The 18,910-nt window shown below is 34.8% G+C and overlaps 1 protein-coding gene and 3 pseudogenes across 3 annotated transcripts in view; 2 read left to right on the top strand and 2 right to left on the bottom strand.

Moving 5' to 3' along the window:
* Positions 1-18,910, bottom strand: part of BBS9 (Bardet-Biedl syndrome 9) — a 538,001-nt gene that overhangs the window by 149,675 nt on the left and 369,416 nt on the right. The window lies entirely within an intron of this gene.
* On the bottom strand, positions 4,208-4,326 carry LOC148535239 (5S ribosomal RNA; annotated as a pseudogene).
* On the top strand, positions 12,732-12,850 carry LOC148535238 (5S ribosomal RNA; annotated as a pseudogene).
* On the top strand, positions 18,023-18,141 carry LOC148535237 (5S ribosomal RNA; annotated as a pseudogene).

Here is an 18,910-nt window from a genome sequence, read left to right as displayed (position 1 = left end):
AAACATAAACACAAAACAGATCAATCATTAACTTCTAATAGTCAAGATATTGCAGAGGTATTTAGCTTATTTTTCGATAATCTATATACTCAACCTCAGATAAACACACAGGCCAAATCAGCGTTTTGGGCAAATATAACTTTACCATGTTTAGATGCAGAAGTAGTTAAGGATATCTGTGCACCTGTGTCTCAGGAGGAGGTGTGTAGGTGAATTCAAAAGATTAAGCCTATGAAAGCCCCTGGCCCTGATGGGTTCACAGGAGAGTGCTATAAGCTTATGCTTCCTCGTATATGTGAAACACTTACGGAGGCTATTAATTCTATTATTAGTACGCACCAACTCCCAAGATACTTTAATGATGCCATTATTAAAGTGTTACCCAAACCCAATAGAGATTTAGAACTTCCAAACTCATATCGCCCTATTTCACTTCTAAATACTGACTACAAGATCTTGACAAAGATCTTGGCGGACAGAATTAAACTGATTCTCCCTGACCAGACTGGTTTCATATGTGGGCGACATTCTGTTTGTAACATTAGAAAAGTCCTTGCGGCGCTCCAGTCGGTATCATCCTCTGTATCTTCATGCCCACAATATATTTTGTCCCTTGATGCCGAAAAGGCTTTCGATCTTGTTTCCTGGGATCATTTATATGAGGCAATGAGAAGGTTTGGATTTCCGGAGGACTTTATCGTACTAATGCTGCATACTTCTCCCTAATCACATATAGCTTGTAATGGATATTTGTCTGACCCAGTATTATTACAAAATGGCACACGGCAGGGCTGCCCACTTTCACCCTTACTCTTTGCGATTGCAATTGAGCCGTTAGCCATAGCTGTTAGAGACTTACGGTATCTAATTTTAGTGAGATCAAAATTGGCCGCAATGAATTGAAACTGGCTTTGTTTGCGGATGACATGTTGCTTTTTATGGAAGACCCGTGTATAACTATTCCTGCCATTTTTAAGACCATAACTGAATTTGGATCATTTTCTGGATGTAAAGTTAATAGGGCTAAGTCGGAGCTCCTCCCTTTGGTTTTGACGCCGGTATCGCCTGAGGTACTAGTGGTTACTTCTCAATTTCAAAGAGCGTCTTCTAAGTTGAAATACCTGGGTATATATATAACATCCAGATTGCAGGATCTATATGCAGCCAATTACATTGATACTATGCGGAGTATATCATTATGTTTTCAGAATTGGGGTTCTCTCCCGCTATCTCTATTAGGCCGCGTTGCGGTTATAAAGAGTATTATATTTCCAAAACTATCATATATTATTCAAATGTTACCCATAAAAATGACGCAGTCAGATATTGCAGCATGGAATAAAATGATCTCTACCTTTTTATGGCTTGGTAAAAAGCCGCGCTTTTCTGCAGCAAAAATTAAATTACAAAGAAAAGATGGAGGATTAGTAGTACCAGATATACTTGCCTTTACTCGCGCGATTCATTTCCGATATGTGTCGATTGGCTGCATTGTAGATCTTATTATGTTAATTTGGAGATTGAAAAATCATAACTCTCCCCATTTGCACCTGGCACATTATTGCACACCCCAAGAGGCTCTCTTCCTCAGATGGTCATACATAACATTTTATTCAGGGACACGTATCTGTCGTGGTGGGCCATTAACAGATCATTAAACAGAAATCCACTGATCTCTCCTGACATAATGCTTTGTGGAAATCCTAGCTTCCAGCCAGGACTGGAAAATTCACAATTCCAGACCTGGGGCGTTAAAGGTATTGCAAAAATGAAGGATGTCTTTGACCCTGGGGGGGCTTTGCTCTCATTCCAGGATTTGGTTAGTAAATATGGTATAGACAATAAACAGTTTTACATGTACCTACAACTTAGACACTATGGTCCTGATTCAGAGCCGGACGCATTAACATGTATAGAGTGTGTTTCTGATTAATTTAATGTTATCTTCATTGAAAAAAAACAGTGCTTTTCTTCAAAAAATAAGGAAATTTGTAAGTGACCCCAAACTTTTGAACAATATATATATATATATATATATATATATATATAAAGCATCAATATCCGGCACTCTGTAGGCAGCTGGTCCCTCTTAAATTCTTGCTTGGGTGCCTTGGGAGCATGTACCCCTGACACAACCAGAACACAAAGGTGGCACTCTAAGTCTGGTATTTAAAGTGAATAAATTAGGTGCTGCTTAATTGACATTTCGGGATCCTGGATCCCGAAACGTTGAGTAAACAGCACCTGATTTATTCACTTTAGATATCAGACTTGGAGTACCGCCTTTGTGTTCTGGATATATATATATATATATATGCAGCAGAAGATCACAGCGCCAGTTGGGTGCAAATCCCTCAATGTGGTATTTTTATCAGTTGTGTGTCTATTGTCTCACACTAAAATTTGTAATAATGTGACACTATTATAATGCACCCCCAAAAATGTGTGAGTGTCAGCTCAACCAGCAAAATAATGTAACAGTGGTGATCTATTACATATACAAACAAATAGAAAATACAAGGAGCTGGTATAGAGCGCCTACTGTGCTTATATAACTTATTATAAAGTGCTAACAATATAAAGTGATATCGTGCAATAAAAGTGCTAATGCCAGGATAGTAATATCAAATTATCATTATCCTCAAATATTTATGCAATTTATTATATATAAAGTATAACTTATAAAATAACAACGGTCTATATGACTAAAGTGCTATTGCAGAGATCCTTCAAGGATCATAAACTAAATTAACAATCATAACATTCCATAAACATGTGCAAAAAATGCATAAATAATTTAAAATGTGAATCAATAAAAGTGCAAAAATTCATTTAAAATAACATAAATTAGTTTTAATCAGACACAACAATAGATATCCTCCTACATGAAGGATAAATGACATAAAAACACATAAAACCAAGGACAAAAATGTGTATATATAAAAAAGGACTATAGATTTATCAGAATAAATAGGAATAAAAATCGTAGCTTATCTGATAAAAATGGCAAGTTCATGAATGGAAAGATAATAGCAGCCTCCAACGGGTTTCGTCCGTATCCTGGACTTCTTCAAGGGATATTTTAGCTCCTGTGGGGTATCCAATATTTATACCCCTTCTAATAATGACAAACAAGAATTGACAGAGCTCCTTAGTGACATCACTTCCGGTTTTCTAAACAGTTCCTCTCTATTAAAGTGGAGTAACCACTTAGAATCACATTAGGCCATTTCCTTTATTAAAACATTATTAAATTGGAAGTCTGTTTCCTAAATATAAATTATTTGCTAGCATATTACTCCTTCCTTGCTGTGTATCGCGTCGCGTCACTTCCGCCCTTGTTATTCGTGCATCGCGGTCCTTCCGCCCTTACTTGAGCAATTCACTACATCACTTCCTCCTCCGTTGTCAACGTCCCCATTGCGCGCTATGCCTCCTCCTTCCTTGTGCAGGATAGGACCTTTTATCCACTCGTCCGCCTGTCACGTGTGTCACGTCCAGCGTCAAAGCATCTCCAGTTTCTGGCGGCCTCCATCTTTGTACTCTAAATGTCTCCTTTGCCCGCGGCCATCTTGCTACTCTCATAAGTTCCATTTTCTTTGCCATATTTATGCTCCCATCTGCATCATGTTATTTATAATCCTGAGGATAGTAGTTTAGTTATTATTTCCTATATGGAATAATGGATGACAATATTAGTTTAAATATATATAACCAGCCATATGCTTGGACTCTAAAAAATGATGAGAGATTGTGACAGTTTCTAATTATTCTCCACACCTATTCAGAATCATAACTAGAATTCAAACAACTCCATAAATAAATAAATATCACATATATTGATGTATAATGTAAACTTATATGTGGACACTAGTAAAAAATCCTAAAATCATACTATTGGGGACTAATATAGTACATCCTTAAAAAATAATAAGTAATGATGATATTAAAAATTCTTCTTAAAAAAAAATGGTGGATGGCAATCTTCTTTAGGGATATTATAGTTCATATGCATATATATATATGCATATATATATATATAGTCTTTTCACTCTGTAGGGTCAATTGGTTCTTATGTGAGTCTTGAAACATGTAATCGATATTGTTGCATTCTGGAAATTCTTACTCCCATCTTCGGATTTATAAATCAGAGAATTCTTCTTAGGTCGTATGTCTTGGGGGATTCATGCTTATATGTCACATAAAGATACTACCGTACCTGGTCTTCCATAGAGGTCTCCCATCCAAGTACTAACCAGGCCCAATGGTGCTTAGCTTCCAAGATCAGACGAGATTGGGCGCTCTAACCCAGGTATGACGGTAGGTTATATTAGGACCTAACATGAAATCCCTTTTATCTTTTTCATCTTCATTAAAGAAATGGTGCTATCTCATAATTATCGTTAAATCCTCTAGGAGTCATAGTGTCCAATTCGAAAATCCAGAACATCTCACGTTTGGATAATTTATTTGCAAGATCTCCTCCTCTCTCTCCCAATTCCACATGTTCTATAGCTTTGAACGTTAGGTCATCTGGATCCGATCTATGGTGTGAAATAAAGTGTCTTGACACCATATGAGTCTCCACCTTGTTCTTGATATTCCTTATATGTTCTTGTATACGAAGTTTTAAAGGTCGTTTGGTCTTTCCTACGTATTTTATTCCACATGAACATTCCAAGAGGTAAATGACTGAAGTTGAATTGCAATTAAGATGTTGTTTAATTTTGTATTCCTTGGTATTTGCAGAATTACTGAAGTTTTTTCTCTGCCGATGTAAAAATTTGCATATATTGCACTTACCACATTTGTAACTCCCTGGACAGTTATGGATAATGTTGGATTTTGAAATATTAATATCACTTAACATACTAGGTGCTAGAGAATCTTTGAGATTCCTTGCCTTTCTGAATACAATGGGGGGTCTGGGTGGTAGAATTTCTTTTAAGACTGGATCCATTAGAAGGATCTTCCAATGCTTATTAAGGGAAATCTTAATGTCTCTCTCCTGTGCATTATATGTTGTGATGAATGGGATGATATTCTTCTCTTCCTCTTCCACATTCTTATATTCCAATAACATATTTCTCTCCATGGTATCCATTTTCTCCTTTGCTTCCAATAATAACCTTGGAGGATATTCTTTCTCTAAAAATCGATTTGTATATGTTTGGATTTGCTCGTTACATGTTTGTGTTTCACTGCAATTTCTTTTTATTCTGTGAAATTGTGAGTACGGAATATTCTCTTTCCATCTTCTTAGATGTCCGCTCTTAAAATGAAGATAACTATTGGTATCTACTTCCTTTATGAAGTTCTTTGTAATGATCGTGTTTTCTTCTCCACGTAGAACCAAATCCAGAAGTTCAATAGTACTCTTATTTATTTTCGATGTGAATTTCAAATTCATATTATTCTCTGAAATGTGATTTAAAAACAATTGGAAATCTTCCTCCAACCCTTCCCATATTATCAGAATATCATCTATATATCTCTTAAAAAATATGATGTTATTTCTAAATGGATTATTTTCATAGACATAATTCTTTTCCCAACATCCCATAAAAAGATTGGCAAAGCTAGGGGCAAAAGTTGTCCCCATAGCAGTGCCGCAAATTTGCCGATAAAATTGGTGTAAAAATTTAAAATAATTATGATCCAGAATAAAAGACATTAAATCACATAAAAATTCTTTGTGTGTAGTGCTCATTGTTGGGTCCACTTCAAAATATTCTCTACAAGCATTGATCCCTTTACCATGTTCAATACATGTGTATAAGGATTGAACATCAATTGTGACCCATGAATAAGTTGCTTTCCATTCCATCCCTTTTAAAATTTGTAATAAATTAGTAGTGTCTTTTAAATACGATTGAAGTTCTTTCACATATTTACATAAAAAAATGTCCACATATTCAGACAGGTGTGAAGTTAACGAATCTATTCCTGCGATGATGGGTCTTCCTGGGGGATTTTCCAAAGACTTATGAATTTTTGGTAGAAAATAAAATATGGGGGTTGTAGGATTGGTCTGTAGGAGATATTGGAACTCCTCCTTGGTTAAAATGCCATTATGTAGTCCATATACTAAGAGTCTCCTTAACTCATCCACATATTTCTCCAAAGGATCACAATCGAGTGGTACATAGGAATTACTGTCACCTAATAACCTATGAGATTCCTTAATATATTGTGATCTATCCATAATGACCAATCCCCCCCCTTGTCAGCTTGTTTAATGATAATATCCTTGTTGTTTTGTAAGTTTTTTAAGGCTTCTTTTTCTTTATTTTTCAGATTCTGTTTATTATTGTGTTTCAGATTGCCTTCACATAAGTCTTTTTTAACTAAGTCATAAAAAACATTAAGATGATGTCCTTTCGATTCGAGTGGATAATACTTTGATTTACCCTTTAGTCCTGACTTGGAAGCATTCTCCTGAAAATTCTTAATCACTGCGTCATCTTTTCTTACAAAGTGTCTTTTTAATGTCAAGTTTCTTATAAATTTGTTGAGATCAATGAAGGTCTGGAACCTATTCATATTACTTGATGGAGCAAATGTCAGCCCTTTGTTCAATAGTGACACTTCATGTTTAGATAAGATGTGTTTCGATAGATTAAAGATCCCTCTTTCCTTGGGGTCTACATCAGGTTCCTCCTTTTGTAATTTCTTCCTCCTGCCTCCTCGTATCCCTCTTCGTCTCTTACCCTTCTTTTCATAGGGGATGCCAATTTCGTGGTTTCCCTGAAGAAGGTTTTCCTTGGATTCATTGAATTGTGGTCTGGTCCTGGGGATAAAAAATGATCTGAATCGCTATTTGAATCAAATCTTTGAAGTGTTGAAAACCGGTTCTTTGTGTGGTATGTTCTATAGTTGGGTTGTTCATTCATAACATCATCCCTTTTAAAACTTTGTTTTCTTCTAGATGGAACTGTTCTCCAAGTGGTTGTTTCTTGTCTGGGATTATGTAATGACTGTTGTCCAACCGATTTATTGAATCTACTCCAATTCTTGACTTTATTGGAGTCATAATCTTGTTTGTCCCTAATAAATTTCCTCTCTTTCCCTTTCATGACATCCTCTTCAATGCGGTCAAGTTTGCGTGATAAAACTTTCTCGTTAATATTGTATTCCCCATTATCCTTGAATTTCTCCATATGTGTTTCTTTTTGTTTTATCTCAAGTTCCAATTCTGACATTATATTTTTCTTTTCCATAATAATTAATTTCATCAAATCCATGGAACAATTATGTAAAATTTTGTCCCATTTATCCATAAATTCTGATTTATCTAAACCAAAGGTTGGATTTTTTAATAGTCTCAAACCTCTTGGAATTCTATTAACTGATATGTAATGTTCAAGACCCTTGATGTCCCACCATGCCTTGATCTCTTTAGTGAGAGATTTCTCCATCTCCCAAAACAGGTTATCTAAATTTTCGGTTGGAATACTCTCTTGTAGTAAAACATGGTCCTCATTAAATATTTTCTGGCATAAATCACTCCTTTTGTTTAGACGTTCATTGTTTCTGTACATCTTTGTACGTTTATCTGTTTGGGACTCCTCCAAAAGGCTGCTGTATTCAATAACCAAAGTTTACGTGCAGCAGAAGATCACAGCGCCAGTTGGGTGCAAATCCCTCAATGTGGTATTTTTATCAGTTGTGTGTCTATTGTCTCACACTAAAATTTGTAATAATGTGACACTATTATAATGCACCCCCAAAAATGTGTGAGTGTCAGCTCAACCAGCAAAATAATGTAACAGTGGTGATCTATTACATATACAAACAAATAGAAAATACAAGGAGCTGGTATAGAGCGCCTACTGTGCTTATATAACTTATTATAAAGTGCTAACAATATAAAGTGATATCGTGCAATAAAAGTGCTAATGCCAGGATAGTAATATCAAATTATCATTATCCTCAAATATTTATGCAATTTATTATATATAAAGTATAACTTATAAAATAACAACGGTCTATATGACTAAAGTGCTATTGCAGAGATCCTTCAAGGATCATAAACTAAATTAACAATCATAACATTCCATAAACATGTGCAAAAAATGCATAAATAATTTAAAATGTGAATCAATAAAAGTGCAAAAATTCATTTAAAATAACATAAATTAGTTTTAATCAGACACAACAATAGATATCCTCCTACATGAAGGATAAATGACATAAAAACACATAAAACCAAGGACAAAAATGTGTATATATAAAAAAGGACTATAGATTTATCAGAATAAATAGGAATAAAAATCGTAGCTTATCTGATAAAAATGGCAAGTTCATGAATGGAAAGATAATAGCAGCCTCCAACGCGTTTCGTCCGTATCCTGGACTTCTTCAAGGGATATTTTAGCTCCTGTGGGGTATCCAATATTTATACCCCTTCTAATAATGACAAACAAGAATTGACAGAGCTCCTTAGTGACATCACTTCCGGTTTTCTAAACAGTTCCTCTCTATTAAAGTGGAGTAACCACTTAGAATCACATTAGGCCATTTCCTTTATTAAAACATTATTAAATTGGAAGTCTGTTTCCTAAATATAAATTATTTGCTAGCATATTACTCCTTCCTTGCTGTGTATCGCGTCGCGTCACTTCCGCCCTTGTTATTCGTGCATCGCGGTCCTTCCGCCCTTACTTGAGCAATTCACTACATCACTTCCTCCTCCGTTGTCAACGTCCCCATTGCGCGCTATGCCTCCTCCTTCCTTGTGCAGGATAGGACCTTTTATCCACTCGTCCGCCTGTCACGTGTGTCACGTCCAGCGTCAAAGCATCTCCAGTTTCTGGCGGCCTCCATCTTTGTACTCTAAATGTCTCCTTTGCCCGCGGCCATCTTGCTACTCTCATAAGTTCCATTTTCTTTGCCATATTTATGCTCCCATCTGCATCATGTTATTTATAATCCTGAGGATAGTAGTTTAGTTATTATTTCCTATATGGAATAATGGATGACAATATTAGTTTAAATATATATAACCAGCCATATGCTTGGACTCTAAAAAATGATGAGAGATTGTGACAGTTTCTAATTATTCTCCACACCTATTCAGAATCATAACTAGAATTCAAACAACTCCATAAATAAATAAATATCACATATATTGATGTATAATGTAAACTTATATGTGGACACTAGTAAAAAATCCTAAAATCATACTATTGGGGACTAATATAGTACATCCTTAAAAAATAATAAGTAATGATTATACCAGCTCCTTGTATTTTCTATTTGTTTGTATATGTAATAGATCACCACTGTTACATTATTTTGCTGGTTGAGCTGACACTCACACATTTTTGGGGGTGCATTATAATAGTGTCACATTATTACAAATTTTAGTGTGAGACAATAGACACACAACTGATAAAAATACCACATTGAGGGATTTGCACCCAACTGGCGCTGTGATCTTCTGCTGCACGTAAACTTTGGTTATTGAATACAGCAGCCTTTTGGAGGAGTCCCAAACAGATAAACGTACAAAGATGTACAGAAACAATGAACGTCTAAACAAAAGGAGTGATTTATGCCAGAAAATATTTAATGAGGACCATGTTTTACTACAAGAGAGTATTCCAACCGAAAATTTAGATAACCTGTTTTGGGAGATGGAGAAATCTCTCACTAAAGAGATCAAGGCATGGTGGGACATCAAGGGTCTTGAACATTACATATCAGTTAATAGAATTCCAAGAGGTTTGAGACTATTAAAAAATCCAACCTTTGGTTTAGATAAATCAGAATTTATGGATAAATGGGACAAAATTTTACATAATTGTTCCATGGATTTGATGAAATTAATTATTATGGAAAAGAAAAATATAATGTCAGAATTGGAACTTGAGATAAAACAAAAAGAAACACATATGGAGAAATTCAAGGATAATGGGGAATACAATATTAACGAGAAAGTTTTATCACGCAAACTTGACCGCATTGAAGAGGATGTCATGAAAGGGAAAGAGAGGAAATTTATTAGGGACAAACAAGATTATGACTCCAATAAAGTCAAGAATTGGAGTAGATTCAATAAATCGGTTGGACAACAGTCATTACATAATCCCAGACAAGAAACAACCACTTGGAGAACAGTTCCATCTAGAAGAAAACAAAGTTTTAAAAGGGATGATGTTATGAATGAACAACCCAACTATAGAACATACCACACAAAGAACCGGTTTTCAACACTTCAAAGATTTGATTCAAATAGCGATTCAGATCATTTTTTATCCCCAGGACCAGACCACAATTCAATGAATCCAAGGAAAACCTTCTTCAGGGAAACCACGAAATTGGCATCCCCTATGAAAAGAAGGGTAAGAGACGAAGAGGGATACGAGGAGGCAGGAGGAAGAAATTACAAAAGGAGGAACCTGATGTAGACCCCAAGGAAAGAGGGATCTTTAATCTATCGAAACACATCTTATCTAAACATGAAGTGTCACTATTGAACAAAGGGCTGACATTTGCTCCATCAAGTAATATGAATAGGTTCCAGACCTTCATTGATCTCAACAAATTTATAAGAAACTTGACATTAAAAAGACACTTTGTAAGAAAAGATGACGCAGTGATTAAGAATTTTCAGGAGAATGCTTCCAAGTCAGGACTAAAGGGTAAATCAAAGTATTATCCACTCGAATCGAAAGGACATCATCTTAATGTTTTTTATGACTTAGTTAAAAAAGACTTATGTGAAGGCAATCTGAAACACAATAATAAACAGAATCTGAAAAATAAAGAAAAAGAAGCCTTAAAAAACTTACAAAACAACAAGGATATTATCATTAAACAAGCTGACAAGGGGGGGGGATTGGTCATTATGGATAGATCACAATATATTAAGGAATCTCATAGGTTATTAGGTGACAGTAATTCCTATGTACCACTCGATTGTGATCCTTTGGAGAAATATGTGGATGAGTTAAGGAGACTCTTAGTATATGGACTACATAATGGCATTTTAACCAAGGAGGAGTTCCAATATCTCCTACAGACCAATCCTACAACCCCCATATTTTATTTTCTACCAAAAATTCATAAGTCTTTGGAAAATCCCCCAGGAAGACCCATCATCGCAGGAATAGATTCGTTAACTTCACACCTGTCTGAATATGTGGACATTTTTTTATGTAAATATGTGAAAGAACTTCAATCGTATTTAAAAGACACTACTAATTTATTACAAATTTTAAAAGGGATGGAATGGAAAGCAACTTATTCATGGGTCACAATTGATGTTCAATCCTTATACACATGTATTGAACATGGTAAAGGGATCAATGCTTGTAGAGAATATTTTGAAGTGGACCCAACAATGAGCACTACACACAAAGAATTTTTATGTGATTTAATGTCTTTTATTCTGGATCATAATTATTTTAAATTTTTACACCAATTTTATCGGCAAATTTGCGGCACTGCTATGGGGACAACTTTTGCCCCTAGCTTTGCCAATCTTTTTATGGGATGTTGGGAAAAGAATTATGTCTATGAAAATAATCCATTTAGAAATAACATCATATTTTTTAAGAGATATATAGATGATATTCTGATAATATGGGAAGGGTTGGAGGAAGATTTCCAATTGTTTTTAAATCACATTTCAGAGAATAATATGAATTTGAAATTCACATCGAAAATAAATAAGAGTACTATTGAATTTCTGGATTTGGTTCTACGTGGAGAAGAAAACACGATCATTACAAAGAACTTCATAAAGGAAGTAGATACCAATAGTTATCTTCATTTTAAGAGCGGACATCTAAGAAGATGGAAAGAGAATATTCCGTACTCACAATTTCACAGAATAAAAAGAAATTGCAGTGAAACACAAACATGTAACGAGCAAATCCAAACATATACAAATCGATTTTTAGAGAAAGAATATCCTCCAAGGTTATTATTGGAAGCAAAGGAGAAAATGGATACCATGGAGAGGAATATGTTATTGGAATATAAGAATGTGGAAGAGGAAGAGAAGAATATCATCCCATTCATCACAACATATAATGCACAGGAGAGAGACATTAAGATTTCCCTTAATAAGCATTGGAAGATCCTTCTAATGGATCCAGTCTTAAAAGAAATTCTACCACCCAGACCCCCCATTGTATTCAGAAAGGCAAGGAATCTCAAAGATTCTCTAGCACCTAGTATGTTAAGTGATATTAATATTTCAAAATCCAACATTATCCATAACTGTCCAGGGAGTTACAAATGTGGTAAGTGCAATATATGCAAATTTTTACATCGGCAGAGAAAAAACTTCAGTAATTCTGCAAATACCAAGGAATACAAAATTAAACAACATCTTAATTGCAATTCAACTGCAGTCATTTACCTCTTGGAATGTTCATGTGGAATAAAATACGTAGGAAAGACCAAACGACCTTTAAAACTTCGTATACAAGAACATATAAGGAATATCAAGAACAAGGTGGAGACTCATATGGTGTCAAGACACTTTATTTCACACCATAGATCGGATCCAGATGACCTAACGTTCAAAGCTATAGAACATGTGGAATTGGGAGAGAGAGGAGGAGATCTTGCAAATAAATTATCCAAACGTGAGATGTTCTGGATTTTCGAATTGGACACTATGACTCCTAGAGGATTTAACGATAATTATGAGATAGCACCATTTCTTTAATGAAGATGAAAAAGATAAAAGGGATTTCATGTTAGGTCCTAATATAACCTACCGTCATACCTGGGTTAGAGCGCCCAATCTCGTCTGATCTTGGAAGCTAAGCACCATTGGGCCTGGTTAGTACTTGGATGGGAGACCTCTATGGAAGACCAGGTACGGTAGTATCTTTATGTGACATATAAGCATGAATCCCCCAAGACATACGACCTAAGAAGAATTCTCTGATTTATAAATCCGAAGATGGGAGTAAGAATTTCCAGAATGCAACAATATCGATTACATGTTTCAAGACTCACATAAGAACCAATTGACCCTACAGAGTGAAAAGACTATATATATATATATGCATATATATATATGCATATGAACTATAATATCCCTAAAGAAGATTGCCATCCACCATTTTTTTTAAGAAGAATTTTTAATATCATCATTACTTATTATTTTTTAAGGATGTACTATATTAGTCCCCAATAGTATGATTTTAGGATTTTTTACTAGTGTCCACATATAAGTTTACATTATACATCAATATATGTGATATTTATTTATTTATGGAGTTGTTTGAATTCTAGTTATGATTCTGAATAGGTGTGGAGAATAATTAGAAACTGTCACAATCTCTCATCATTTTTTAGAGTCCAAGCATATGGCTGGTTATATATATTTAAACTAATATTGTCATCCATTATTCCATATAGGAAATAATAACTAAACTACTATCCTCAGGATTATAAATAACATGATGCAGATGGGAGCATAAATATGGCAAAGAAAATGGAACTTATGAGAGTAGCAAGATGGCCGCGGGCAAAGGAGACATTTAGAGTACAAAGATGGAGGCCGCCAGAAACTGGAGATGCTTTGACGCTGGACGTGACACACGTGACAGGCGGACGAGTGGATAAAAGGTCCTATCCTGCACAAGGAAGGAGGAGGCATAGCGCGCAATGGGGACGTTGACAACGGAGGAGGAAGTGATGTAGTGAATTGCTCAAGTAAGGGCGGAAGGACCGCGATGCACGAATAACAAGGGCGGAAGTGACGCGACGCGATACACAGCAAGGAAGGAGTAATATGCTAGCAAATAATTTATATTTAGGAAACAGACTTCCAATTTAATAATGTTTTAATAAAGGAAATGGCCTAATGTGATTCTAAGTGGTTACTCCACTTTAATAGAGAGGAACTGTTTAGAAAACCGGAAGTGATGTCACTAAGGAGCTCTGTCAATTCTTGTTTGTCATTATTAGAAGGGGTATAAATATTGGATACCCCACAGGAGCTAAAATATCCCTTGAAGAAGTCCAGGATACGGACGAAACGCGTTGGAGGCTGCTATTATCTTTCCATTCATGAACTTGCCATTTTTATCAGATAAGCTACGATTTTTATTCCTATTTATTCTGATAAATCTATAGTCCTTTTTTATATATACACATTTTTGTCCTTGGTTTTATGTGTTTTTATGTCATTTATCCTTCATGTAGGAGGATATCTATTGTTGTGTCTGATTAAAACTAATTTATGTTATTTTAAATGAATTTTTGCACTTTTATTGATTCACATTTTAAATTATTTATGCATTTTTTGCACATGTTTATGGAATGTTATGATTGTTAATTTAGTTTATGATCCTTGAAGGATCTCTGCAATAGCACTTTAGTCATATAGACCGTTGTTATTTTATAAGTTATACTTTATATATAATAAATTGCATAAATATTTGAGGATAATGATAATTTGATATTACTATCCTGGCATTAGCACTTTTATTGCACGATATCACTTTATATTGTTAGCACTTTATAATAAGTTATATAAGCACAGTAGGCGCTCTATACCAGCTCCTTGTATTTTCTATTTGTTTGTATATGTAATAGATCACCACTGTTACATTATTTTGCTGGTTGAGCTGACACTCACACATTTTTGGGGGTGCATTATAATAGTGTCACATTATTACAAATTTTAGTGTGAGACAATAGACACACAACTGATAAAAATACCACATTGAGGGATTTGCACCCAACTGGCGCTGTGATCTTCTGCTGCACGTAAACTTTGGTTATTGAATACAGCAGCCTTTTGGAGGAGTCCCAAACAGATAAACGTACAAAGATGTACAGAAACAATGAACGTCTAAACAAAAGGAGTGATTTATGCCAGAAAATATTTAATGAGGACCATGTTTTACTACAAGAGAGTATTCCAACCGAAAATTTAGATAACCTGTTTTGGGAGATGGAGAAATCTCTCACTAAAGAGATCAAGGCATGGTGGGACATCAAGGGTCTTGAACATTACATATCAGTTAATAGAATTCCAAGAGGTTTGAGACTATTAAAAAATCCAACCTTTGGTTTAGATAAATCAGAATTTATGGATAAATGGGACAAAATTTTACATAATTGTTCCATGGATTTGATGAAATTAATTATTATGGAAAAGAAAAATATAATGTCAGAATTGGAACTTGAGATAAAACAAAAAGAAACACATATGGAGAAATTCAAGGATAATGGGGAATACAATATTAACGAGAAAGTTTTATCACGCAAACTTGACCGCATTGAAGAGGATGTCATGAAAGGGAAAGAGAGGAAATTTATTAGGGACAAACAAGATTATGACTCCAATAAAGTCAAGAATTGGAGTAGATTCAATAAATCGGTTGGACAACAGTCATTACATAATCCCAGACAAGAAACAACCACTTGGAGAACAGTTCCATCTAGAAGAAAACAAAGTTTTAAAAGGGATGATGTTATGAATGAACAACCCAACTATAGAACATACCACACAAAGAACCGGTTTTCAACACTTCAAAGATTTGATTCAAATAGCGATTCAGATCATTTTTTATCCCCAGGACCAGACCACAATTCAATGAATCCAAGGAAAACCTTCTTCAGGGAAACCACGAAATTGGCATCCCCTATGAAAAGAAGGGTAAGAGACGAAGAGGGATACGAGGAGGCAGGAGGAAGAAATTACAAAAGGAGGAACCTGATGTAGACCCCAAGGAAAGAGGGATCTTTAATCTATCGAAACACATCTTATCTAAACATGAAGTGTCACTATTGAACAAAGGGCTGACATTTGCTCCATCAAGTAATATGAATAGGTTCCAGACCTTCATTGATCTCAACAAATTTATAAGAAACTTGACATTAAAAAGACACTTTGTAAGAAAAGATGACGCAGTGATTAAGAATTTTCAGGAGAATGCTTCCAAGTCAGGACTAAAGGGTAAATCAAAGTATTATCCACTCGAATCGAAAGGACATCATCTTAATGTTTTTTATGACTTAGTTAAAAAAGACTTATGTGAAGGCAATCTGAAACACAATAATAAACAGAATCTGAAAAATAAAGAAAAAGAAGCCTTAAAAAACTTACAAAACAACAAGGATATTATCATTAAACAAGCTGACAAGGGGGGGGGATTGGTCATTATGGATAGATCACAATATATTAAGGAATCTCATAGGTTATTAGGTGACAGTAATTCCTATGTACCACTCGATTGTGATCCTTTGGAGAAATATGTGGATGAGTTAAGGAGACTCTTAGTATATGGACTACATAATGGCATTTTAACCAAGGAGGAGTTCCAATATCTCCTACAGACCAATCCTACAACCCCCATATTTTATTTTCTACCAAAAATTCATAAGTCTTTGGAAAATCCCCCAGGAAGACCCATCATCGCAGGAATAGATTCGTTAACTTCACACCTGTCTGAATATGTGGACATTTTTTTATGTAAATATGTGAAAGAACTTCAATCGTATTTAAAAGACACTACTAATTTATTACAAATTTTAAAAGGGATGGAATGGAAAGCAACTTATTCATGGGTCACAATTGATGTTCAATCCTTATACACATGTATTGAACATGGTAAAGGGATCAATGCTTGTAGAGAATATTTTGAAGTGGACCCAACAATGAGCACTACACACAAAGAATTTTTATGTGATTTAATGTCTTTTATTCTGGATCATAATTATTTTAAATTTTTACACCAATTTTATCGGCAAATTTGCGGCACTGCTATGGGGACAACTTTTGCCCCTAGCTTTGCCAATCTTTTTATGGGATGTTGGGAAAAGAATTATGTCTATGAAAATAATCCATTTAGAAATAACATCATATTTTTTAAGAGATATATAGATGATATTCTGATAATATGGGAAGGGTTGGAGGAAGATTTCCAATTGTTTTTAAATCACATTTCAGAGAATAATATGAATTTGAAATTCACATCGAAAATAAATAAGAGTACTATTGAATTTCTGGATTTGGTTCTACGTGGAGAAGAAAACACGATCATTACAAAGAACTTCATAAAGGAAGTAGATACCAATAGTTATCTTCATTTTAAGAGCGGACATCTAAGAAGATGGAAAGAGAATATTCCGTACTCACAATTTCACAGAATAAAAAGAAATTGCAGTGAAACACAAACATGTAACGAGCAAATCCAAACATATACAAATCGATTTTTAGAGAAAGAATATCCTCCAAGGTTATTATTGGAAGCAAAGGAGAAAATGGATACCATGGAGAGGAATATGTTATTGGAATATAAGAATGTGGAAGAGGAAGAGAAGAATATCATCCCATTCATCACAACATATAATGCACAGGAGAGAGACATTAAGATTTCCCTTAATAAGCATTGGAAGATCCTTCTAATGGATCCAGTCTTAAAAGAAATTCTACCACCCAGACCCCCCATTGTATTCAGAAAGGCAAGGAATCTCAAAGATTCTCTAGCACCTAGTATGTTAAGTGATATTAATATTTCAAAATCCAACATTATCCATAACTGTCCAGGGAGTTACAAATGTGGTAAGTGCAATATATGCAAATTTTTACATCGGCAGAGAAAAAACTTCAGTAATTCTGCAAATACCAAGGAATACAAAATTAAACAACATCTTAATTGCAATTCAACTTCAGTCATTTACCTCTTGGAATGTTCATGTGGAATAAAATACGTAGGAAAGACCAAACGACCTTTAAAACTTCGTATACAAGAACATATAAGGAATATCAAGAACAAGGTGGAGACTCATATGGTGTCAAGACACTTTATTTCACACCATAGATCGGATCCAGATGACCTAACGTTCAAAGCTATAGAACATGTGGAATTGGGAGAGAGAGGAGGAGATCTTGCAAATAAATTATCCAAACGTGAGATGTTCTGGATTTTCGAATTGGACACTATGACTCCTAGAGGATTTAACGATAATTATGAGATAGCACCATTTCTTTAATGAAGATGAAAAAGATAAAAGGGATTTCATGTTAGGTCCTAATATAACCTACCGTCATACCTGGGTTAGAGCGCCCAATCTCGTCTGATCTTGGAAGCTAAGCACCATTGGGCCTGGTTAGTACTTGGATGGGAGACCTCTATGGAAGACCAGGTACGGTAGTATCTTTATGTGACATATAAGCATGAATCCCCCAAGACATACGACCTAAGAAGAATTCTCTGATTTATAAATCCGAAGATGGGAGTAAGAATTTCCAGAATGCAACAATATCGATTACATGTTTCAAGACTCACATAAGAACCAATTGACCCTACAGAGTGAAAAGACTATATATATATATATGCATATATATATATGCATATGAACTATAATATCCCTAAAGAAGATTGCCATCCACCATTTTTTTTAAGAAGAATTTTTAATATCATCATTACTTATTATTTTTTAAGGATGTACTATATTAGTCCCCAATAGTATGATTTTAGGATTTTTTACTAGTGTCCACATATAAGTTTACATTATACATCAATATATGTGATATTTATTTATTTATGGAGTTGTTTGAATTCTAGTTATGATTCTGAATAGGTGTGGAGAATAATTAGAAACTGTCACAATCTCTCATCATTTTTTAGAGTCCAAGCATATGGCTGGTTATATATATTTAAACTAATATTGTCATCCATTATTCCATATAGGAAATAATAACTAAACTACTATCCTCAGGATTATAAATAACATGATGCAGATGGGAGCATAAATATGGCAAAGAAAATGGAACTTATGAGAGTAGCAAGATGGCCGCGGGCAAAGGAGACATTTAGAGTACAAAGATGGAGGCCGCCAGAAACTGGAGATGCTTTGACGCTGGACGTGACACACGTGACAGGCGGACGAGTGGATAAAAGGTCCTATCCTGCACAAGGAAGGA

The sequence above is a fragment of the Taudactylus pleione genome, unplaced genomic scaffold (assembly GCF_031769625.1).
Source record: "Taudactylus pleione unplaced genomic scaffold, aTauple2 ptg000054l, whole genome shotgun sequence".
In the NCBI taxonomy this organism is placed as follows: domain Eukaryota; kingdom Metazoa; phylum Chordata; class Amphibia; order Anura; family Myobatrachidae; genus Taudactylus; species Taudactylus pleione.
Note: the sequence above shows the minus strand (reverse complement) of the source record. Positions and strands in the feature narration are given on the sequence as shown.